General features: G+C 29.2%; 2 pseudogenes; one reads left to right on the top strand and one right to left on the bottom strand.

Annotated features, from left to right (window-relative positions):
• The first annotated feature begins 17540 nt into the window (after positions 1-17540).
• LOC149031280 (zinc finger CCCH domain-containing protein 11A-like) lies at positions 17541-21759 on the top strand (annotated as a pseudogene).
• LOC107073722 (uncharacterized) lies at positions 17987-18664 on the bottom strand (annotated as a pseudogene).
• Positions 21760-26217: the final 4458 nt, after the last annotated feature.

The raw sequence follows: 26217 nt of genomic DNA, 5'->3' as shown, positions 1-26217 counted from the left end.
ATCATATAATTGGTTTTTTTGCGCTATTTTGCTGTCCCATATCTTTGGTATTATCTATTAATATTTTAATAATTAATAACACTTCTTTGTCCCCTAAGAAAGCAATATTGTCCGCATATGTCAACAATAGTGTTGTCCCGTTAAACTGTAGAACATCTTTACTTTTCTGCAATTCTTTGACAGTGAATTCCAGTACTAAATTGGACAAAAGGAGTGACAAAGCGTCCCTCGTTTTTACCCGTATAGATAATTAAATCTTCCGACATTTGGTTACCTAACCTCACTCTACTCCTAGTTTCTTTAGGCAAAGTTGAACAAGGTTGACAAATTTTCATGGTATCTCCTTTCGTATTAGGATTTGTAGCATTTTTCTCTTTTTATCGAGTCGTATGCTTTTTAGAAATCTTTATTAAGTTGTTGTACCGCCTGATTAAATTCCCACTTTTTTTCTAAGATTTGCCTAGTAGCAAAAGTTTGGTCTGTAGTCGATCCATTTATCCTAAAACCGCACTGGTGATCTCCTATGATATCGTCCGCATACGATACTATCCTAGCTAACAAGATGAGGTTTAATTAGTCAAGTTAATATTACGGCCAAACTCATTATGCTAAAAATTGCAATCCTTATTAAATTAATGGGTCCATTGCTGTAATAACTAAACTTATTATGTAAAAATCATTACGTATAATCAATATACAAAAATCAATGGAAAAAAATCATGACTAAATAAATAATATATATACTACATAATATTATATTTAGAAATCGTTAATGATATGACCACTAAAGATGTACCCGCAACATTAAGGAAATTCATCATTCGAAGAAGAAAATGTAAAGAAATTTATTTTGACAAGGGAACCATTTTCGTCGGAGCTAATCATGAGATTAAAAGAGATATTTACTTTACTGTGCTAAGAAGGTCACAACAAAAAGGTCAAATTTATCTTTCAGATCAAGTCAATTCATAGCATATACTTTCACTGCCTCGCTCCCCACACTGCGAAGGATTCTGGGAGGCAGGTGTAAAATCATGTAAAGTCACGTAAGAAGAGTATGTAGAAATAAACTTTTCATTTTCGAAGAGTTCAATACTTTAACATCGAAGTTGAAACAATCCTAAATCTTGCCTACGTACTCCTATTTCCTTTGAACAAAAACTATCCTATGGTCTCAACACCTAATCATCTCCTTATTGGTAATTCATAAACGAACATTCCTGAGTTTAATTTTACATATAACAGCAAATAGATTGTCCACTGGGCAGTATATACAAAAGTCACAAGTGGAACAAAGGGCATCACGACATCAAAGAGGGTACCGTGATCAGCCTTAAGGAAGATAGTATTTCATGGTATTGAATAGCATCCGTTCAACGGAAGGAGCTATGTTCATTATCGAACCCCCTCTGTAGACGATAAACCTTATATTTTTTTATATATATTTTGGATAATAAAATATTTAATTTGTGTTAAACAAATTCTGCGACAAGTCTATGAAATAACAGTTCACTCTCCACTTAGCGAGGATGTAGACAGCATCTGCGGACTCTTCGACGTGCTCGAAGAGCTCTTGGAGACTTTCCCCACCCTTTCAGCGGTGGTAGCTGGTGATATTTATGCCCGGTCCCCTAGGTGAGAGCAGTCGTGTAGAAAGTTCTGGTAACAAGCGGTGCGAATCCGGAATAATCTCATAAAAGATGGGGAATGTCCCGTTTGAATAAATGCCCGTGTCATTGTACCGGCTTCTCCAATTTTTCGCGGAGGTGTTAGGATTATCGGGAGGTTTTTTGGGCAGTAGATAAAAGGTATCATTTACTTAAAGTTTAAGAAACTCTAAAGAACCGTAAAATTCCAAACCATCTCAATGATCATAAAAACAGAGTAGTAAGAAAGAAACATTTCTGCAATGTCGGGTCCTTTGAGTGTAATACGATACTATGTAAATACGAGAGAACACAGAAATAAAGAATAATCCGCATAAAGAAAATTCCTTAGGCTCAAACCCCATTACACCCCTTCCCAAAAACATAAGATTTTTCTTCCGAAAGTTCTGATTAGTTGACTCTCCTCTTATTGGCGAATTAGTAAATTTTAGGTCCTTCTTTATCCAAAGGGGTATACCTTTTTTAGATAGGCCGCTTTCAAAATGAACAGCTCATTTAATAAAAAAAAGTAAAACAATAAATCTCGAAAAAGACTTAACTTTAAAAAGCTAAAAAAGTACTAATATCATATTTTACTTCTGATTTTTTCATGCAATTTTTTTCGTATTCACTTTTCTGCTACTATCATACTTTAGGCAACTTACTAGATAGGATAATACCGTATGCGGACGAGATAACAGGAGATCACCAATGCGGTTTTAGGAGAAATAGATCGACTACAGACCAAATCTTTGCTATTCAGCAGATCTTAGAGAAAAAGTGGGAATTTAACCACACGGTACATCAATTTTATAAAGATTTTCCAAAAGGGTACGAGTCGGTAAAACAAGAAAAAAAGCTTGAAATTCCTATAAAACAGGGGATACCAAGAAAATTGGTCAGACTTCTACAACTGTGCCTAAAGGAAACTAGGGGTAGAGTGAGGTTAGGTAACCAAATGTCGGAAGATTTTAGTATATACAGCGGGTAAAAAAGGGAGACGTTTTGTCACCTCTTTTGTTCAACAAAATTAACGAAGAACTTAAGAAAAGAATCAATCTTGGCAATTCATGTTTCTATTCGGTTAACAAATTACACAGCTCGACGTTTCTGTCTAGGCGATTAAAAATCAGGATATACAGGACAATCATCCGTCCGGTAGTTCTTTATGGTAGCGAACCGTAGGCGCTTACGTTACAGGACGAAAATAAATTTAGGGTTTTCGAAAACAAAGTTCTTCGTAAAATCTTCAGTGCCAAACTCGATGAGGAAAGGGACGAATGAAGAAAAATCACTAACGTAGAAGTACATCGATCGCACAACAAACTGGACATTATCAAAGTCGTAATTTTACACGGATTAAGATGAGCTGGTCACGTGGCGAGTATAAGACAGGATCGAACGGAGCACAAAATATTGGTCGGTATACTAAACGGGAAAAGACCACTAGGTAGACCGAGACTGAGGTAGATGGGAGTATATTATTAAGAGAGATTTGAAAGATAAAATATACGAAGACCGTGAAAGGAAGGATCGCGCTCAGTGACGGAAACAATGGCGGGATTTGGTATTTGCGACAATGAACTTTAGAGTTCCTAATGCCAGTAAATAAAATGATAATAGGTAAACCTCACGGATCGAATATATTTGCCGTGTTTGATAAGACGATCCGCTTGATGATAAGTATGTGTGATGATTAGCGCTACTATGTATGAGATAGTATCATCATATCGCGAATTCCACCTAATAGCTAATGTTTTCAGTATGTCATCATTGCTAAATTGCAATATTATGTTGACACTGTGTGATAGCAATTTGTTTGTTAATTGAGGCCTTTTCGAGGACTACTGACGTAAATTAAAGCTTCAAAGTTGAAAAGGTTGTATCAACTCGTCTCGTATTTCTAAGGCCTTTTCGTATTATTTTTCTCCTATGATTAGATCGTCGACATACAAATCTTCTGTGACGATCTTAACGGTCATTGAAGATTATGACTTACATGTTTGATAATAATTGCAGTTTGCGATTGCCAAAAATGGTGCTGAAGCCAGACCGAATGAAACGGTCTTCAATCCGTATTATTGTAGAACAGCTGTAGCATTCTTGATTACCGTTGCTGATTGCAAGTCAATGGCAGCTTCCAATTTTTGATGTTTCAAAACAATACATATTTATGTTGGCGAAAGCGTAAATGCGCGTAAATATGTTATCTTCAATTGTGGGGCCGAACATAAGTGTGTAGCTTGAAAGTAACCCATTTTTGGATTTCGCCTAGCCGTCGGACAACACTCGTTGTATGTTGCTGTATTGTATTCAGTAGAAAGCTTTTCTGCTAATTTAAACAATAACTCTTTTCGTTGTGTTTGTATTCCTGTCGTTTCCTTGTAAAGGATCCAAGCATTTATAGCCGCTAAATCTAAAATATTGAAGAATATTTGGAGTGGAATAGATGCCGACGCTTAGCGCGAAAGAGTTAAGAAAACATCAATTTGGTGAAATACCCCATTATACCTATCTAACGTGAACAATAGTTCATTATCGGTCTGATGCAGGTCTTGTATATTCGGATCTTGCTTTTCTTTGTCATGCCGTCTCTAAGTTATCTAATTCTAGTAGTATCCTTGATTATTGATTTTAAATTAAGTTTCTCTGTTGTAATCTGTTTTCTTTTTCTGATTTCGTTTTTATGATAAGCGTGTTTTTTCTTTTTTTCGCCTGTACCAGATTGTGATTAGTGCTTGTATTTGCTGAACTTAGCATTTTGACGTCAAATATCTTTGTGCGATGTATATTTCTGTTTATTATTATATAATTTATTGTTGATTTATGTATTCTTGTGTTTTCGTAGATGAATTTATGTTGTGGGTAATGTTGGTAAAACATATTATAACTTCGTGGTTCGCCCGTGACAATAGAGTTAGTCAGCCTATCCCTAATGTCATTTTCAAAGTCCTTAATATCACGAATTTTTATCCCAATAAAAGTCTTGTTGCCGATCAAGCGTTAAAATACCCAAGAATTATAGTCTTATCTTTCCCATGTATGTTTGGTCTAGATACGCTTGAAGCAGTTTGTAGAATTCTTCTCTTTGTTTTTGTGGTTTATCTTGTTTATATCTTTTGACTGTTATATTCAACTTCGAACTTAATTGGTGTCGTTCCCGTATAGGGAAAATAAGAGCTAGTGTATCAAGCCGTTACGCTAGGCGAGTATCGCTATGGAAAGAGCTTCATTTACCGACTGTCCTTTAACGATTATTTTGAATCTGTCATCGGTAATAGGTGCTGTGTATAATGTAAAGTTTTTCATCCTATAAATTCCAAGGTAATTAAAAAATAATTTTTAACGTAAAATTTTTTAATATATATTAAACGATTATTTTCAAAGAAACAATTTTTATGTGGTATAATCAAAACGTTAGAATTATATTGAGAATAACAAATATTTGCATAGTTAATAGATTTATGAGTTTGTTCCATATATGTGTAATATAACAAATTCATTATATTTGTGTAATTGTAATAAACGAAAGAATATTTTTCTGTGAACAAAGAAACGACAATTAAGGTTTATATATATCACATTCTGTTCCCTATTCAATTTCTTTACTGCTTTTATTTATAACCGTATAACCGTCTCTTTTTTCAAAACCATCTAATCAAAATTATGTTGATGTTAATGTTTATGTTATCAAATATAAATAAAGATAATATATTTTGTTTACATATATATGTAATGTATTTAATACAGTTCTAACTATGGTTTATTATATTAAAGCTTTTGTAATGAGACAAATAAAAAACAATTATCATAGCAAAAAATTTAAATAATATTAATTGGCAATAATTTTATTATTGCTAGAGTAAGAATAAAATCATCGTTGTTTTAATAATTTTCATTTCTTTGTTCAATGTAAGTACAGGTTGCCCTCATACAACACGCATCTTATAACACGGTTTTGCTATAAAACGATTGATAATATTGCGGGAACCCTCCTACACCACGGATTCCTATAAAACGGTTTTTTTTTTCAAAAAACCTTTGTTCAACAATTTACTTTGTTATTCAGTCAAAATCAAGAATCTTTTATATATAGCTCTTGAGAATGTTCAATGTTTATTTGTAAAAGAATATTTAACGAAGCGGAAATGACGAAAATAACATGCGGAACTTTAAATTAAAACGATTCTAAGGACTTTAGCGATGATGAAGATTGTGCAGTTAGTAATTGATCATTAAAAAAATTATAAAAGCGCCTAAGTTTAGTGGAAAATCTCGAGTTATCTATCTTCAATGGCGAAAGAAGCAGAAAGGAGCAGAAAATTCAAAAGAAAGCATCATACCTATCTAGTTCCATACCGAGAAATTCCGAAAGACCTGGTAAGAAACAACAAGCAAAGTAAAATTACAGAGTTTTTAAAGAGGGAAGAAGATGCAAGAACTTAAGAAAAAAAGAAAAACGTTCTGAAAATCAAGGCGATACTATTCCACCGAAAAAAACGTTCTCGGTTGAATTAATCGAGCAGTGACGACGAAGAAATAAATTAAATAATTGTTGCGATAAATTTATATTTTCGTTTTGTATTTTACATACATTTATATTATTAATTAATTTAGGTTTATTGTTTAAAAAAAAATTATGTTCATAATAAGTTTTCGAATAATAACACGCTTTTTTGTATTGCCTCTAGGTCTCATACAACACGATTTAACACAACATGCCATTTTCTTGATACTAATCTACTGTGTTATATGAGGGTTACCTGTACATACATACATATGTATAAATAAACTATTGAAGAACAATTAGGCATTTTGTTTTGACAAGCGAATTATTTTTTACATAACTTAAATTTCATTTCTTTAAAGTACAATATAATCATTTATTTGCTTTAATTAATCAGTATTATTTTGATTCATTAAGATTATATTATTTAATTTTCTATTTCATAATAGATTTTAATATTTGTATAGATAATAGAGATAGTCTATTATATACTATTTAAATTTTTCAATTTTTTTTAGGGTAGGTAAATTATGCTATAAGATTTATCTCTATTCTTCAATGCACTTAAAGTCAATTACTACTACGTTCAAAAAACATACCCTCTAATTGTAAGTAACATATAATTTATATCATTACCAGAAATAATTTAACACGTTGAGCGGCAGGTCAGTCAATAGTGGCTAACACAAAACCTTACGTTTAGGCCACGTCCGACACCGGTGACTGACACGTTTAACTGCTTTTTAATACATTGTAATGCCTTTGACCTGACGAAATTTTCCCTGAGGATTCGCGTAGCGCTCAACGTTTTAAAATGTATTTTCATTCTAAACTCATTTTAGATTCTTAGCAATAGTCTGATATCTAATTGATGTTTGAATATGTAAATGCATTGTAATTAGTTTACCAAAAATATGAGATAAATTAGGCAATATTTTAATTTAATTTTCAATAAGTATTATATAGTAATTATTTTTTATTTATAATTATTTTATGCAGGTAACCCTCGTACAAAGCGACATTCTATAACACGGTTTCCTTTCAAAAAATCTTTATACAACTGAGCAGCATTAAAACAAAAGTGTCCTACGCTACTGCTCGGCGGACTGCGTTGAGCAACGGTTTTTTAAAGAATAACTTTTTCATCTTTAAGACATTAAGTTCCAGTCCTAAGCCATGTCAGATAAGGATAAAAAACCTATTTTAAGAAGAAATATTACTTTAGAAGTCAAGATACAAATCTTGGATCGTTTTGAGAAAGAAGAAAAAGCATCTGACATTGCAAAAAGCTTTGGTTTTAGTATAAATACAGTCAAGAGTATTAAGCGATATGAAAAAATGATAAGAAGTGTAGTTGCTGCAGGTTCTTCGATAACCGCAACTAAATTAATTCAAAGGCAGTCGCTATTAATGATGAAGATAGAAAAGGAACTCAAAGATTATATTGATGATTGCATGGAGGAAAGCATTCAATTAAATGTTAAAAGTATTCAACAAAAAGCAATCGAGATCTACAAAAATCTTCAAAAAAGAGAGAATTCTTTGTCAGCAAAGTTTTTGTGGCAAGTGAAAGTTGGCTCCAAAGATTCAAAAAGCGTTATCCATTTGATAGCAGAAAAGTTAAAGAAGCATCTGTATCGACTGATCCTAAAGCCGCTAATACGTATCCAGATAATATTGAAAAGATTATAGAAGCGGATGGATACACAGAAAATCAGGTTTCCCATTGCGACGAAGATCCACTTTGGTGGAAAAAAATGCTCAATAGTAACTTTATATCGAAAGAATCTTCAGGTGAAATGGAAAACGTGCGTGAAATACCAGAAAAGGAGATTGAGAACATAATAAAACTTGCCGCATCATTCGAAAGTGAAGATCTTTGTAATATGGCTATTAAGAACATCTGCTATTTATTAGAGATACAAGAAGATGATGAAGCAAATTTGATGGAAGGGGCATTGAAGATGTAAATAAAATCGATCCTAAGGACTTTAAACCTAATGAAGAATATGCAGTTAATAATATAAAATTAAAAATATTATAAGAGACCCTAAGCTTAGCTGAAAATCTCAAATAATTTATCTTGAATGCAGACACTTCCCCAGAAAGAAGCCGAAATTTTAAAAGTCAGCTGGAAAACTGTCTAGCTCCATACAAAAAATTTACAATGCCCTGGTAAGAAATAACGAACTAAATAAAATTAAAGATTTTGTAAACGGGGAAGAAGATACAGAAACCTTGAATGAAGAAAAACTTGCTGAAAGTGAAGGTGATATAATTTCATCGAAAAAAAAACGTTTTGGTTTGATAAATCTCAGCAGTGACGACGAAGAAATTTTTTAGCCTAAAGTGGCGTTCAATTAAAATAATATTTTTTAATCCTTAAACGGGGCTGAGTATGAATCGTCTAGAATCAAACCACTATTTAAGCAAAATCACACCACTGAAACTCTATCATTTATTGTGAATTACAAGCTTTAAGACATGCCATTGAGATAATAGCTAACAACTACAAAAAAAAAAAAGAAAAAAAGAAAAAAGAAAAAAAATTAACAATTGAAAGAAAAAATGAATTTCAATGATCAATGATTTCGAATGATGCATTATTACTATTCAATTTCTAAACATTTTTAAACATCTTACTTTTTTTTTTTTTATACTTTAATTAACTTTCTCCCATTTTTTTTTTTTTATATTCATTTATACTCGTCCTAAAAGCTTTTTCTTTTCTTTTTTTTCTCCTCGTAACTTAACAAAATTCAAAATTAAGGTTATTTTTCTTACAAACTATATAATCATTTCTTTTCCTATTTTATTTTTTTTATTCTATGAAAAAAAAAACTAATATTAATATATATATTATTTTTATAATGAAAAAAATTAATAAAATAATTAAAATTAATATAATTGAAAAGAAAAGACAAATTTATATTAACATTATCTTTTTTTATTACTATTATTTATTTTTTTGAAAAAGTAATATTATTTACACGTTTAATTTTTTAACCTAGAACAACAATAAAACAGTATAAAAATATTTTATCCATAAGATAAATTTTATCTCTTTCAACTTCAAAAAAAAAACATGTAAATAAAAACAAAAAAAATTATTTCATATATTTTTAATTTTCGTAGAAAAAAATAAATTACATATCAATAGTAATAGATTAAATAATTTGTAATACCAAAGAAATATTGATACTCAAGGACTAATATTGTATTATGTATTTATTGTTTATTATTATATTTGTAGCATATACTTACATGCTTTTTTGTGTAACATAAGTTTTATAATTTTATTAAATATAATTCATGGGCTGTAAATTAGAAACCATAAATATTATTAGATAGAGGTAGCAATACATATTTAAATAAATAGATAAATAAAAAAATATAAGAAATAATAAATAAAAAGAAAAAGAGATAGAGGAAGTGTATGAATAAATAATCACGATTGTGTGTTTATAATAATATGTCATATCATTTGCATAAAAAAAATAAAAATAAATGAAGAAAAGAATAGAAAAAAAGAAAAAAAACATAACCTAACATAAAACTAATCGAAAGGGTGAAATTAAAATATTTTATTGACGAGTGAGAATATGTTTTGTTATCATTTGACATAATTGTTATCGTGAAAAATTCTAATGAACATTTTTTTTTCACCTAACAAAATTATTGTGTGGAAGAGTGAGAGAAAGGATAGGGGAATGAGAAAAAATAAAATAAAAATGTAAAATATAATAAATAATCTTTGAAAATAGAAAAATTAGAAAAAGAAGAAAATATAATGATAAAAACAAGTTGTAAATAAACGAAATATCAATGATATAATAAAACAATAAAATATATTAAAAGATGATTATTGATCGATATGTGATAAATAAGTTAATACACACTCATACTAATACACATAGAATTTTTTTATTTGAATGATAAAATTATAATAAAAAACAATCAAATAATTTCGTGATAAAAAAAATAAATAAATCACAAAATATATCACATAAATTTTGACTTACGTATTATATAATAATTATTGTTTTGTTTTTTGCTATTTGTATTTTTTATTTTACTACGACAATGAACAAAATGATAGATGTTTGTTTGAAGAGGTGAATAACGAATAATTAATTTAAGATATTTCATTAAAAGTACTCTTCGCGTGTTTTGAATAAAATATTTGCACTAACGTGTGTACTCCTAAGTATGTATGTACTGTATGTAAAAGTATGCAAAAATAGATATTTTCTAATAGAATCAAATGTTTTATCTACTACTAATAAGTGTCTGATGACAAAATAATTTCATTGTGATATATTATAACTTAAAAGTTGTATCTGGCTTTTAAACAAAAAGGGTTGCAACATTTGTACAATGTATCAACAGAAAAAAAGATACAAATAAAAAACATAAAAAGAACGGAAAAGACATTACGAAATATTTAATCCTAAGTATACCGAATTTTTCAGAATTTTAGTTTTAAATGAAGACTGTGAAATAAATTCTTAAAATTTTTATTTTATCTTAAATTTGCAAAATAATTTTTACAACTTTTTAGGGGATTTTTTTCTTTTTTTTCATGCAATAATGGATACTGTAATAATATATTCACAAACGATTTACAACGAAATTACCATTAAATCATCATTACTAAGAGTTAAAATTGATAATTTATGTAAAAGAAAATCATATGTTTATTACAAGTTAAAGATTATAAACAAATGTACATTATATATATATGTTAGGTTGACTGAAAATAAATGTCGCTTTTTAACCTTAAAATTTGAATTTTTAGATAGAATGAATAAATTTTATCAGCAAATTTTTATAAATAATATAAAATAGTATTATAACCCATGTTATGAGCAATTTTTTTTCTATCTGATATGCAAAATATTTTATATCGCAACGATAAAAATTATCAAGCGGTTCTTTGATTAAAATATTAATATAAAAATTTGACATGCGTAGAAACGACATTAATTTTTCGGTCCCATTAATATTATGTGTTGCCATATTGGAAAAGAAAAATAAAAAAAAAGAATGTAATATTTATTTATTTATTATATAATTTCTCGGTCAGACACAAGATTAAAGAAAAATATTAGTCAAAAATTTAAGAAAGAAAACAAGAGAAAAAATATAAACAAAAACTGACAATTCTCATCTATGTTTTTAAAATCATATATCACCCAGTGAACACAAGACCTTCATATGATGTTATACGTACGTCATAAAGTCATCTTCAAATTTTTAAAGTGAAAAGTGACTTTATTTATGGCCTTAATATTAAGTCATATGTTCTGACATAAACATGACGTAATAATTTCATCGTATTCTTACAGCAAAAAACAAAAGGTTGCATTTTTTTTGTAAACTTTGTATTTTGAGACTATAAATTATATATATAATATTGTAAAATTGTTTAATTGCATTAATTTAATTAAAAAAAAAATAATCAACTATTTTTTTCCAATTAAATAAAAAAAAATAGGAAACTAACTCAACTTACTCTGGGACTGGCGGGGATAATCGCAGATTTAGACAAAGTTTTTTTCTAGAAAATAAAAAAAAAAATGAAAAATGGCGAACTTCGAGAAAATAATCGGTTTTTCTCAAAAAATAGGAATTTTTTGAGAAAATTGTTTTTGTTTTTTCTCAAAATTTTGAGAATAAATGCAATTTTAAGAATTTAAAATTTTTTGAATTTTTTTCTAAAAAGTACATTTAAAAACAAATATTAAGAAAAATACATTCTAATAGGTTGAATTTTAAAAAAGTTATAGCCATTTCAAAGAAAATAGAAAAATACAAAATTCTTTCAAAAAATTTTTCTGTAAAATCAATTAATGATGAGGTATGAATTTTATTTTATTGGACTGAGAAAAAAATAAAAAACTGCGATGCGGAGGATTTTCCTATTAAAATTAATAGCTCATATTTGGTGAGAATTTTTTAAAGGTGTCTAGCAAACCCATTTTTCCGTAGCACTTGTAAAAAAAGAATAATTGATTTTTTTGACCCGCCCTAATATATATATATATATAAATGTGGATTCCCCTTCTCCTGTTAGTCTTCCTAAAGGATATCTAACGAGTGAAAAGGAAAGAATTCCGCGGTGTTATTAATAGGTTGATTGTAGAAAGAAAAACCTCTCTTCACGGATATGCAATATATTTAATATAAAGAAGTAAAATACAGAGTGATGATAAAACGCCTTCTTTGCTCGGCTACTAAACGATGACTGCCTCTTAGTTTCTTTTCTTTAATCTACTTCTTTGTGCGACGCTTTTGCTATCGATATTCAACTATTTATTTTACATTGTTTATCTTCGGCTTGATTATACCCGATACCCTCTGGCCCACTCATGCTTCAGTGTTCTCACTCACATTCTCGCACCCACCATATATATATATATATATATTTAAAAAAGCGGTGACGGTAAGTCACCTTATAAGTAAATATTTTCAGTGCATTAAATAAATATGTCTAATGGTTATTGCACCACCGTTGGTACACGTGGCACGGAACGTGTTAATTAAAATTTATATTATTAAATTATGTTATATTTTGTTATTTAATATTATTTATTATTAATATTTAATAATATTTATTAATTATAATTAATAGTATTTTTAATTATATATGGATTAGTAATATAATGGAAATTAACACAAGTTCGCATGGCTCAGTGAGGCAAATCACCATCCAGTAGTAATGTCCATCCAGTAATCGTTTGTTCCCGAGTTCAAATCCCCGGGGTGAAAAAAAAAATTATACGTCATATACCAGTAAGAAATTCGGCAACAACTGGACATATGTATGACATCATTGCTTTTTTGTTCTTTTGTTTTGTCAGGTCAGCTTAGCGTCATATTTATTATGTTAAAGTCTTACGTCAATAAGTGTGAAATAATGAGTCACACGTGACTCATATTTGACTTATATTTTACGTAAATCATGACATCGCGCAAAATCATCTTGACGTCATTTTGACGTAATTGTGTTCACTGGGTCAACTATATCATACGATAAAAGTCAATCCTAATAATTATAATTATATAAAATAAGAAACCTATAATATGATTGTTATGTAATTGAACATTAATATAATTATAATAATATAAAACAATTAGTCGTTTTATTATCTACTTTTTTATTACCTTTTAATTATTTAAGAATGTATTTGGACACGTTGACTGCTTTATCTATCAACAATAGCAATAACAACAAACATGACCAGTATTAAATACGTTTTGTTTTATATTTAATTTAATAATTATTATACAAAATTGTATCAACCTTTCGTGACAATAGTCATAGGTTTTCATAGTTTTTTCACTTTTTACAATATTTTATATGTACCAAAAAACAAAAAACAAAATATATATATATATATATATATATATATATAGAATGAAATATACTATAAAGTAAGTTGAAAAAAAATAAACAAAAATAATAACAATATCTATAACTAAATGGTCTTATTATATTATAGTTAAACGTTCCATTCATGTAAGATTATTGAAAAATTAAATTTTTGCGCTTATCAGTTTTTTTTTTGTTTTTTTGAAAGTAATTGAGAGAGTAAAATATATCAGTATTAGACCAATAACACTGGTCTGTAAAAAAATCTTCCTTCAAAAAATTATGTCATAAATATGAAGATTTTGATGCTCTGAATCTGTTCCCGATAGCTGATTTTTTCTATCACGTCTAGATTTTTCGATATGAATTTTTTTCCAAAATATCATATATTAAGGTTTTTTTTTTAATTCGTTTTTGGCGTTAATATTATAAACATTGTATGTACATACGAAATAGGTTTTTGCTATTCGTAAGGGTCACAACAGTAAGTTCACTAGTGTCAATTTTATTGTTTTTTAGAAATCTAATCAGAAATCTAAGAAGAATAAACAAACAGATTTATTTTCGTTATTAAATCTGAGTTGCACTGACACATACATACTCTAACATTGGAACACGGCTCCTCGAAAATTAATCCTCTTTAAAGTAACAAAATTTTTGAATGAAAGCATACATAATTCAAGATTGATAACAAACTATTATTACTATTACACGAACGGCTGGCTATTCCTTGTACTGTTGGGAAAATACATATAGTCCAGCATTCACTGCAAGGATAAGGAAAACCAAACTAAAACCTTATCAGACCATTCTAAAATAATAAAGAACATATAATATTTATTGTTATTATTTATTGCATAAATTGTTTCTCTAGGTTGTTATTATTCTAGACCCATCCATGTTCTAAGTTCCAGGAATTTTGCAGCAGGCAGGAGTTTCTTCAATATATCTGCCAATTGAATTCCTGTTGGAACATGAATAAGTTTGATTACATTATTTTTAATTTGTTCTCTCAAAAAAGATATTTTATATCAATGTGCTTCGATCTTTTGTAGCCTGTTAAATTGCTGCCAATACTTTTGCAACCGGTATTGTCCTCATATATAGTAATAGGTTTATCATTATTTATATTAATACTACTTGCAAATGATTTTAACCAAAGAGCCTCTTTCACAGCTTCATAAAGAGCCATATATTTAGCATGAGTTGAGGACTTTGCGACCGATGCTTGCCTTTTGTATTCCAACATATCGTGCATCGTTCAAATAATTCAAATAAGAAACCAGTAGTACTTTTTTGTCAGTTCCGTGATCTCCGCCCCAATCCGAATCAACATAGTCACACAAGATTTCATCATAAGCACCTCGCTTATAAGGTAATTTTAAATCCATTGAGCCTTTTAAATACTGAAGGACTCTTTTCAAACATTGCCAAAGTTCTTTGTAATTTTATTGGAGTATCTACTCAAAATATTTATTGTTGTACTTTAATCAGGTCTTGTGTATACCATTATATACATTAAGCAATCAATAACATTTCTACAAGGAGCATCATAATTTTTATCTGAATCTAATAATTCATAGTTTAATTTGTTTGGAAGAGGAGTATTTTCAGGCTTCGAAATTAAATCCCATGTTTTATTTACCATAAGAGAAGTTATTTCATCATTCATAGCCTGTTCCCATTATTCTCTATCGTGCCTATGTTTTATTTCACTAACTGAATTAGGAATTTCGCATACGATATATGTGGCACACAATAAATAATCATTGCTTATATTAATTTCCTCAAATCAGACATGAGGGTTGTGTTTTATTCTATCACTTCTTCTGGGTTCAGGCTCAATTTTTTTTTCACTCTTGTTATTGTAATCTTGATTATTGTGTACATTTGTTTCAATCATAGATCTATCGTTGCTTAAAGGCATTTTATCTAGTTTAATTATTTTACTAGATTTTTCTTCCTGAGTTGACTCAGACATTTCTGATTCAGAATCATCAAAATTATCTGTTAGTTTCTTATCTGATTTATTATTATCAGATTTATGAGACTCTACGGTTTTTAGAATATTATCAAATATACCAGATTTACCCGTTCCTGAATTTTCAGTATTTATTCCGTTAAGTCTCATTGCCGGCTTAGATATCAAATAACTTGTTTCGTCAACAATGACATCTCTTGCCACTAAAAATCCATTGTTACTGTAATGTTTACGAGTTAGCTCCCAGGAAGTTATGAGTCCAACTTAAATTATTTATAGATTTTATTTGCTTGTTTCTTTTAGTCTTGAAATTTAAACATTTTTAACATATTAAAATTTACGAATATAATTTAGTTTCTGCCAAAATTACAGTTTAAACATAAAATTGTAACAAACTTTTGCACATGACGGATGTAGTCGTCATGACACAAATTTCTGCCATATCTCCATGGCGGATATAGTCGTCAAACACGCCTAACTAGTTGATTCAGAAAACTTTTATTTAATGGCACAAGGAATGGCACATCTCTACCGGAGGGTTGTCTTGAATAGACTAAAAAAATGTAATATAGTCCACAACTATTAGGTTTCGACTCACTCTCGATATGAGCGACATCTATTACGTCATCATATTTACGTTATCATATTTTACACATTACATTTGTTATTTTACATGTTCTCTAGGTGTGATATCACTGTTATGTTGGTGTGTTCACTGGGGTAACCTAAAATTTTTGTTCCGTAATTGTGATGTCTCGGTTACATTGGTGTGTTCACTAAGTACAGAACCATTGCGGACTATATCGAATAAATTTGATGTTTCAATTTCATCAATATTCCGAGTTATTCGCCTTGTCATAACTTGGATTCTAACGAAATTAGATGATGTTATCAATTGGCTTTAGACTAATCATGTAATAATCAATACATGTGAAGGTATTTACACACACAAAAATATATTAAATATCTTAGGGGCAATCGATTGTAGTACACATATAAGGATTGCAAAGCCTTCTGAGGATGCAGTAATTATTACTGCATATTATTGTAATCGAAAAAAAAATATTTCTCTATAAATCTCCAAGCAGTAGTTGATTCTAGTAAGAAGTTTACTAATATTTATTGTGGTGAGCCAGGATCTTTACATGATGTTCGAGTTTTACGAAGATCACCTTTATATGAAGAATCTCACAATAATAATGAAAACGTATTTCCAAATAATACTTTTTTTAATTGAGATTCTGCATATCCATCGCTATCATGGCTTGTTCCATCATTTCGAGATAATGATCACTTAATTCCTCAACAAAAAGTATTTAATTATTTACAATCATCTACACGAATGTTAGTTGAAAATGTTTTTGGACTATTAAAAAGCCGTTTTCGACCAATTAAATTCTATACTATGTACAGAGAATTATCATTTGTATCGAAGCTTGTTACAGCAGCATGTATTTTGCATAAATATTGATTGCATCGATTAACATGATAATTTTGATAACTTTAAATTTAGAGTAACATGGTTATGAAGAACAATATCAAAATAATAATAATGATAGAGATCGTAGAATGATATTATTCAGAGAATCGTTTGCAGATGCACAAGTTGTATAAGCTCAAAATAAAATATATGTCTACTTTTCTATACTAATTGTAAATTAAATTGTCAAAATCAATAAAAACGATAAAGAATTGAAATTTATTAAATAAATAATTTACTGTTTATAGCCAAATATAAAAAATCTTACGTTTATGTAGTTATGATAGTTATTTACAAAATACATAAGTGAAAAGTAAAAAAAACTTTAAAAAATGTTATTTTATTTGTATTTGCATGCAATAATAAGCTTCTTTACTTTCAACAATAACATTTTAGTCTTTATTATTAAAAATAAGATACGTTAAAACTGTTCACTTTGCGAAACGAAACGTGCAATTTATGGGAAACATAAATAACGGATGAACAAGTAGTAATAGGGCAACGCCACGATGGTCAAAGGGCGCTCCGGTCGTTTTTTCTAGCTCTCCATTATGGTGGTTCAAGAATCGACAGTAGTGATATTATATTCGTAATATCGAAGTGCGTGACACTTGCGTGATAATTGCAAAATTATTCCATCCGATAACATTGAAATCCTAATTTTGATTTCTTAATTTGATTCTTTGTTAGCAGACAATAGAAATAACGATTAGATTTAGATTTTTTGTCTAGTAAAGAATAGGATTACTAATCGTTTCATCGGTTCTTAGAAATGGAGCACAGTCAAAATAAACGAGACTGCTACTTTTTTATGTATTCCACATGCAAAAAGGTAAGTTCACTTTTTCATCTCGTGTAAACTAATAAATATCATATTTTATAGTAATATAGTTAAAAAATAAGTATTGTTTCGATTGTTTCCCTATATTGCAACCGGCGCCGTATGCATTTCATTTTATTATGTTGTATAGGAATCTTTGTTTCTAGCTTTGTCCATTTAAATTATATGAAGTCGAAAAAAGTCAAATCGAATAAATCTCATAATCTTCGTAAAGTCATGTCTACTTATAGTATTTGAGAAAAAAGGCGGGCCCAACTTTTTATTCCATAGAAGTGCTATATCTATATTCTTAGCCTCATATGCGTCGCGTGCATACAGAATTGCAAAAAATGCATATAACTTTGCAGTAGACAGTTCCCATTTATATCCCAACATTCTAATTGCCTCTGCCTCTGTGCACTTTCTTATATGTTCGATTATATTCTTATCAATTATCACAGAAAATGCCATCCTAACTTCGCCTTTCATAATATGACGTTTACTGTACCCAGTCGGGCCTGATGTTTTCCTAAAAATATTATGACCAGGTACTCTTCCAGGATTAGACCCTATTTTTACTTTCTGCCAAACAGTTCCGTCCATCGCAATTTCGCTTGCCTATTCCTCATTCTTACTATCAGAACTAACTAAAAATTTCCTTCTATTTCGTCGTTTACGTACGTTCGAAGTATTCTCTTCGTTCTCATCGGTGTTCGAGTTGGTTTCAAGTGGATCATAATTTTCCGTATTGTCATTCTCCATATCCAGAATTTCCTGATCATCTTCAAAACATTCTGCATCGATATCATTTATTCTCTCTAATAATACATTCGCACTCCTCAAACGTCTTGACATTTTGAGGTAAATATTCAACGGAGAAAATAAAAACTAAAATATGAAAATGTAAATCAAAATAGATAAAAAAATGAATAAAAGATAAAATGTGAAACTTATTGCGACGTATTGTTAGTCTTGTTCACTATTTTGAAAAATCTTTTCCTTTATTTCTCTTTCTTTTAAATTTGTCTTTTGTGATATTTTTAGGTTTTCATCCAGAGAGAGAGTCCAAATATTTTTATCATATCTAGTCCTATGATAAAATCGTCAAAATAATCTTTTTCTATTAATATACATCTATTTCTTTTTCCAATTCCAAAATTTGTATCTTAATTGTTATTAAACCTCTTGTTTGTGTCATACCATTGACTATTTTAAAAAATGTTTTATTCATATCTTTTCCTTTATTTCTAATTTTTATTCATTTTGAATTTATTAAAGAGACTTGTGATCCTGGATCGTAAGTCCCTTCTATTTCTAAAGTATTTTCTATTAACATTTTTTGTTTAATCAATGGTGTGATTATTAGGTATTTTGTTCTGCGTTTAAATCTACTTCTATTATTGAGTTGTTTTTTTTTGGATACCATTGGATACTTACCCTTTTCTTTTTCACTTTCATTTATCTTGTACCAACATTTGTCTTCGGGATGATATCTGGTGCCATTTTTCATTTTCTCGCATATCTTGCATGGTTTCTTATCCTCATTATTCTTTTTTCATTCATTTCATTCATTTATTTTCCCTTGTTCTTGTGTTTGTCCTCATTACAATGCTTTGTAATTTTCGTATTTCTATACAACAAAAACCAATTCTATCTGTTATTTTCTCTTTCTCTATCCCATCTCTTATATCTTTAAGCAATCCTATTGTTATTAATGTAGTGTTTGTTTTCACGTCCATTTCCCTATCTGCATCCAATAATAACAACTTTTCTTTCCGTATATATATATATATATATATACGGATTATAAATAAGGGATATACAATATATATTATTATTTAGGAATTATTTAGCTTTTTCATTTATTTCATATTATTTTGTATTTTTCAGGGTGAACTCTGTCCTTTTAGACATGAACCATCTGCTTTGGGTTGCGAAACAATGTGCTCCGATTGGCAGCAGGGAAATTGCCATAACGAACGTTGTAGCTTTAAACATATGGAATTGAATGTAAGCATATATTATTTTAAAATTTTTATTGTTTCATTAACACGTTGACTGCCATGTCAGCCATATATAGCTTATCTCTTCGCTTGAGCATAATTTAAATAATTTGTTCTCGTATTTATGTGCTATATTCGGTATATATTGTATTAATATTGGTCCTCCGCGCCATGAACCATTTAATATGACTTTACATTGATGACAATGTTTTCCCCAGGTATGCATGTTTCTTGATATTTTTTCTAAAGTTTGTCGACACGTATTGGAAGTATTTTTCTAAATCGATTCTCAGGGACATATTATGGACATATTATCATAAAAATTAAAATTACTAAGTAGTAGTTCAAATCTGCTTCATGACATAATATTACGTGCTTAATAAAAATTATACACTTTGCTTTTCGACCAATAATTAGATATAGGATTTTCTCTTACAAGTCCCGTACATAAGATAAATCCAAAAAATTTGATAATGCATCCGACGGGAAAATAACTATTGATACAGTATAATTATACACCGGCATTGTTGTGTAGTAGAGTATAACAACGCGCGTGGGCATGACGAAGATTATCTTGAGAACTATCTAAGCTAAGCAATCAACGTGTTAATCGTACGTAGAAATCGCTATTTTTCTAGTACTTTTATACCCCATATAGAATATTATTAATTTTTTGTTTTTGTTTGATAATTAGAAAAACCGTAAATTAATTCCATGCTATTGGGAGACGCAACCAAGTGGATGCAGGAAAACGCATTGTTCTTTTTTTCACAAGAATGTTCGAACTATACATAATCCGATTAATCCAGTCATAGCAACTGATATTACGACAAAGCACATAAATCAGGATTGTGTAAATCGTCCAGGTGAGTTTAATGTCTTAAAAATATTGATGGTACTTATTATTTTTATAGGTTATTAATGTGGATTAAGTTTATTTTGAAAATATAAATTAACTTTTACAGATGAGACTGAGTCCGTTCGAAACAGAAGAAAAATTGGCAGTACCATAGCTAAACCAGCCATCGCTCCTCTTATCATCAAATTAGGAGAAGGTATGAGTCTTTACATTTATCTTTCAATGTATATTATAATACACCGGCTACCCTCACCCTTCCATCCAGCCTGCAGACTGACAAATTTGAATCTCCTGAATGCATTTAGAAAACGCATCAGCATTTTAAACAATCTACAAATTCTGAACAACGTTTCTAATAGACTTAGAATTCCTAGTAACATTACTATAAAAAAAAAATTAATCTAAATGTACAAACAAACATCAGTAGAGAACTTGATACCTTATTTTTGTCATCAAGCGTTAACTTATCGACATCTCATTTTTACATTCTCATTCTTCTGGTAAATCTTTATCCACTTTCTTTTTATAAACTTATTCTTATTTTTTTAACTATAATGTTTTTATTATTATAAAGTAATTAATTTAAATAGTATTTCTTTATTATAAAGTTATTATATATTTATATATTTATTCTTTATTGTATGTCTCGTTACGTGACTAACAAACAAATTAGAAAAACAAATTTTTATTTTTATATATTTAAAAAGTAAATAATATAAATAGAAAAAAAAGTCATATAAGTCCTACATATTGTAGTGGCTGTTAGGGAAAAAAAGCGAAACTACGCGGTCCATTGTTAACAATTGAATTTTCAAGTACTTTAACATTATTATTCTTTAATATTCTTTATTTCAGATTCGGACAATGAGAGCATACCCTCGCCAGTAAAGACTCAACCAAAGCAAAGGATGAACTACCGCAATACCTACGATATGATCAGGCTTGAGAAGATACAAGCGGAAATTTCGGCTTATTACAACTATGATGAGCAAATTCAATATCGATATCGCAAGGTTGCTTATAATAAAACAAAAATAAACAAACGTATTGTACCAACTCGAGATATTGGAAGAAAAAACTCGAGCTGATATAACAATCGTCGGAACGGTCAAGATTAAAAATGTACAATATAATAACGTCGAGGAAGACGAATCTATGATGCCACAGAAGAAAAGAATGAAGCCTAATAATAACGATAAAAAGAAAGATAATATTACCGATGAATTGAACTTTGGTATTTTATCATTGGAGGAAATACGTAGACGCAAGAAATTGAAAATAATGGAGAAAGACGTTAAATTGTTAGAAAACGTTAAATCTAATTTGTCCAAATTGTTCGATGAAAAGACTTCTTCAACTGCTCCAACCAATGATCTCTCGGCAAATTCTACTAAAACAAACAACTTAACTTCGAATATCCTTCGAACATCCAACGTTACGTTAACATCCGTTAACAATCAAGGCGTTAAGGGAGTTTTAGGAACGGATAAAGGAACGACAGAATCTGATGAAAATAAACGTAGGGTTAAAGCTAAATTAAATAACAATAATACCGAAAGTCTGACCAAAGTACCACCTTTAAGATTACGAAGATCAGCAAAGAGAAATCTCAATAATATCGCAACTAACAAATACATCATTTTCAAGGAACAACAGGAAAGTAATATTCCTACAACAATTCCTACGATTATAAACGATAACTATTTGTTGTTAACGTCTGATCAAACGTCTGTCTTAATTGACAATAAAAAAATGAACGAGATTGGTGCAGACAATGAAAGGATTAAACAAAATTTAACTTCGAGTCTTAACTTTGACTCAAATTTTGACGTCAGACTTAACATGAGAGATGATTCCAATAATAAAACAAAAGAAGTTCAGGTACCTTTATGCGATAGCAGTATGAACGAGAAAAGAATGATAATCGAGGACGAGCTTAAAGCATATAATAATTATGTTAAAAATGAACAAGCAAAATCCATGTTAATAGACACTACTATGAAAGATTCAAAAGATAGCCAGTTTTTCTATGATAGTTTGCAAAACATTAACGAAGACGAATTATCCAATATTATTGATATTTCCTCTGATGATATTATCAAGGAAATAGATGCTCTACTCACAGATTATGAATAATTACTTTGATTAATTATTCCGAAGATTATCAGGTGCAATTGGATTAGCTCGGACGAAAAATCATTTTTAGTACTTACTACTTATTCTTATTCATCGCGCGTTCATCTTTTTTTATCTTCTCATTTTTTATTTTCATCTTCTTTGTTTTATCATTTTTCTCTTACTTTGTATCTTTTTATATTATATATGTACATAAACTATGTAAATTTTATATTCTTGGATGTATATACATGTAAATATATACGTTAGAGAAAAATTTTCTTTTCTTTTTTCTTTTCATTTTGTCAAACTATTTTTTTTTTTTTTTTTTTTGAAATATTATCCTTTTAGTAAATCTGAAAGATTTGAAAAAAGATTTCACCTGAAGACAAAAAGGTAAGTATCGATTATTTACTAAGGTGATAATAATCGACTAAAAAGAAAGCATGCGTTGATATTGAACAAAATATATTTCTAGTCTAATAAACACGTATAAAAAAAATATACGTATACATATATACATGTAGGAGAGTATTAAGCGGTTTGGCGACGAAAGAATAAAGGAAAAAAAAACACGGATAGTCGAAATAAAGAAATTCCGATAGTTGAAATAGTGGTCAGTTCTTTGTAAGTTGTGTAACTAAAAATGACAAACTGACAAATAATAACGCAGAGCTATGATAGAAAAATATAATGTAATATTTATTATAAGAAACAGTGAAAAGGAATGTACTGCACATCTAGCCCAGAGCTAGATCGGATACAAATAGATCGTAGGCGTACAAGCGCCCTGTACAAAAGGATTTTACGGCCCGCAGAAGAAGTAGGGATAAGGAGTAGCGGAAGTTAGAGTGAGAAGACATAACGTCCTGTATATACACTATTCTTACGCTATTCTTAACATATATTATATATTATAAAATAATAAATTTAAATCACAGATTCTAGTCATTGAACACAAGCGACACTTTTATAACTGTTTTTTAGCTGCACTGAAAACAAATGGCGCTAATAACAATGCAAAGGTTTAATAATATAATTTAATGATTTCTTATGTTAAAAAAGATATTAAGAAGTATTCAAAAAGTTGAAATATTTTTTGTTCAATTTACAATCAATTAAAAAAAAAATTATTTTTATAATCTCATCTTTTTGTTCATAGTAATCGAACATGTATGTTAATAACTGATTAACGGAAAATATCATATTAGTTTCCTAAAAAAGTCAACACGATTAATTTTCATCCTTATGATTCGATTAAATCAAATTTTCTTCTCTTACTAGAATTGTTTCTTTTAATTTCATCAGTGTAAGTATTAAGAAAAAGTCAAAGAGATATACAACCAAGTATACACATATTTATACATTGTATATTACTTTTTGTATTTTTTTTCGTTTATTATGTATTTTATGTATTGTTATGTGTGGTATTATTTTGTGTGTTATTATAATTTCTAAATAATAATTTAGATATATATTAAAAAAAACATTTTATAAAAAAAAAACCACAGTATATTGTGGCCTATATATATACTATAATAATATACTCTTTTACATATTATATAATAATTCATATATAATTATATATGTATGTTGATATAAAATGATGGTACGTTTTGTAACGATTCACAAAGACATGGAAAATTATTCTCTCATCGTCGATGCGCTTAATAATCGTAAAGAAAGGGAGGCTCACTTCCACCTTATCGACTATTTTTTATTTTTTTGTAAAGTACCAATCATTATTCCAAAGTTGTGGACAACTAAGTAACCACTGTAGTTTTTGATCATATACAATCATAAAAACTACACGTTTATGAGCTAACCATTTATCAAATATTTCTGATATCTTACCGAGAAATTTATGAAAGTGTGACTAGTCACGATCTGAATCTTAAATATAATTGTTAAGAAAAAAGATGGAAAAATGGTTTTAAAGAGCTTTATTCTTTATGATGGTTACATAATTACGGTTACATTCTTTATCACGCGCCGGTTACACTCCAAGCAATCTACTTCTGTTACATTATACCATACGACTGGCTGCTGCTGTTGACACCCTGCAGCCTATATATCCCATACACACAACAAAGTCGCTGACACATTTCCGTCAGGATTCTCAGTAACCCTGATTACATCAGCATTCCCAGTACCGCAGAGTAAGGCACACCGGAATACCGATAGACGCAACAGACACTGGATACAATAAGCATAAAATTATCTTTTGACTAATATTCCAACATACCTCCTTAAATTTTTGCTTAACAATCACCTAAATAATTTCAAGTTTTTTTCTGAATTTTTCAAACTTATTTCGTGCTAACGCATTAGTTAAAATATCGGCAATATTTTCTTCCTATTCTTCCTTTACAATTTCTATTATTCCCTGTTCATAACATTCATTTACAAAGTGATAGTTAACCTCTATATATTTCGAATTTATTGTAAGATTTCCAAATTTTTCTATCGCGATCGTTCCAGAGTTATTCTCGTAAATATTTATCGGGTTTTTAGTATCAACTCTGAAATCTTTTAATAAATTTTTAATAACTTTAATCTCGCTTACAGATTCTAATAATGCTACATATTTAGCAGCTGTTGATGATTTAGTTACACTTCCCTGCTTCTTAGATTTCCAGTATACTACTTTTCCATATATTCATATTACATATCCCGTAGTAGATTTTCTATCACTTTTATCTTCCGCCCAGTCAGCATCAACAAAACAATTCATTGCATCATCATTTATGTTACTCTTATAAGTTAACTTGAGATCCCTTGTTAAATATAAGTATTTAAATACCCTTAATGTATATCTATAGTGAGTCTTATCATATGCATTTTGGAATCTATTTAGATAATTTACACTATAACTCACATCTAATTTTGGTCCCCTACCAATATATAATAATGCTTTAATTAAGTTTCTATATTTTAAATTACTTGATGCTGCCTGTGCCGGCTCCAAACTTAAATTTTGTTCCATTGGAGTACAATAAAGCTTCGCATTTAAAATATTGTATCTCCTTGCCAACGAGTTAATATAATCACTTTGATCTAATGTCATACTACCATATAAACGATCACATTCAATCTTAATACCTTAGTAAGGGTCTATCTCTCCCAAATCTTTCATAGCAAATCTGTTAGATAATTCAACTTTTATCTCATTTAGTCTTTTTTCGTTTTTTTTTTCCGCAGATCAATAGATCATCCAAAAACAATATTTAGTAAATTGTTTCACTTACTTCATACCTCATATATAGACAATAATCACTTTCACTTCTTTCAAATTTCAATCTTTTTATATATTCGTCAAAACACTCATACCAGGCTCTCGGACTTTCCCTATCTGTTCCATCATCGTATCCGATTGGTTGTTTCACATATACTTCTGACCTAACGTTTCCATTTAAAAAAGCTGTTACTAA

This window comes from Polistes dominula, unplaced genomic scaffold, assembly GCF_049000335.1.
Source record: "Polistes dominula isolate Pdom_NZ unplaced genomic scaffold, Pdom_raw_medaka contig_418, whole genome shotgun sequence".
NCBI lineage: Eukaryota > Metazoa > Arthropoda > Insecta > Hymenoptera > Vespidae > Polistes > Polistes dominula.
Note: the sequence above shows the minus strand (reverse complement) of the source record. Positions and strands in the feature narration are given on the sequence as shown.